Source organism: Charadrius vociferus, unplaced genomic scaffold, assembly GCF_000708025.1.
Source record: "Charadrius vociferus isolate BGI_N301 unplaced genomic scaffold, ASM70802v2 scaffold161, whole genome shotgun sequence".
Lineage (NCBI taxonomy): Eukaryota > Metazoa > Chordata > Aves > Charadriiformes > Charadriidae > Charadrius > Charadrius vociferus.
The window spans coordinates 7743439-7744900 of NW_009646928.1; positions in this window are offsets into that span (position 1 = coordinate 7743439).

Sequence of the window (1462 nt, forward strand, 5' to 3'; positions counted from 1 at the left end):
CCTCCCCAGCCCTCCCCAGCCCGCTGGGACATGGACTTCGTGCTGGCCCCTGCTCTGCTTCCACCTCTCCATGCCACACTGTGGGTGTCACCTGGCTGCAGCCCCAGGCTGCCTCCCTGCCCTAGACGCTTCCCTGCATCCTTCCAAAAGCTTGAGCTCCTGTGCCTGGCTCGCTGTCTCCCTGCATCCACCTCTGCCTGTCGCTCCTGGCCTGGGATGGAGATGGTGCCCAGGGGTTGCTGGATCTGCAACATGCATTTCCCTTTCCAGAAATGTTAACGCTGCTGTTGCGTGTGTGGGGGCGGGATTCAACGGAAATTGTTTCTTCATGGCCAGGTCAAATCCCCTTCCTTCTGCTGCAGCTCTCCCTCCGTATGGCTGAAGCTGTCACCCGGGAAGGACCCGTCCATGAGCAGGGGGCAAGGAAGGATTGAGCAAGAGAGCCCAAAGTGGGACCCTTTCCTCGTGCCTCTTGTGCACATACCCGTGCCCATATCGGGGTGTAGCACGCTGCTCTGGGGGCCTCCAGTTGTCCTCCCATGCGAGAACACCGAGCCCGTGCCTGGACTGTGTGGGCTCTGGGGCAGTGCCATGGTGGCTGTTGCTGGGAAGCAGCAGGGGAAGCGTCAGGGCTGCCATTACTCAGTGGGCCCAGAATAACCAAAAACCCACACCGGATGCGGCAGCCACACTTCCCACCCCGCTCCTTGCCCCCAGTGCTGCCCGCAGGAGGTGGGCGAGGGTGCTGCGCCCACCAGTCCAGTGCCTGCTGGTGGAAACCCTTCTGCAGGAGGGAGCACGTGTTTCATGAGCTTACGCAGACACCAGCTTCCCCCTGGCTATTTGGGTTGCACAAGGCAGCCCGGCATCCCTTCCTGTCCCCACGCAAGAGCACAAGGGCAGGGTGCTCTCTGCCCAGGATGTCACAGGCATGGTTGGCCCAGTGAGGGGACTCAACCCCGATAAAAAACCCCAGAGCCAATTTTAGCAGTGCAGAAAGTGAGTAGCCATGGTGCTCTGGCAGAGGGACAGCCCACGGCTTCAGAGTGGTGACTCAAAGCCACCGATGCCATCACTCCGGCCTTGGGAGAGCGGTGCTATTGCCCAAGAAGAGCAGTGGTGACCCTCTACAGGCACATCTGGAGGTGCTGCGTGCTCAGCCCTGCCCTGGCTGCAGGGACCTCACCTGGGGCACGAGTAGCCGCACCGTCTTCAAGAGATTTGAAACACATTCCCACCACACAGGTACATTTCGCTCCACGTTCCCACCACCTTCTGGGGCCACCTCTCCTCTGGTGCCACCAGGTCCCTCCTTTCTTCCACCCTCTGCCTTTCTCTTCACCGGGAGAGAGGAAAAATTCGGTGTGATGTGGGGCAGGAGGTTATCCTGCAGGTGAGCCTCATGGCCGGAGCGCTGTTTCCCCCCTCTCCCCCTGCCCGAGCCGGGACCGGGACCGGGACC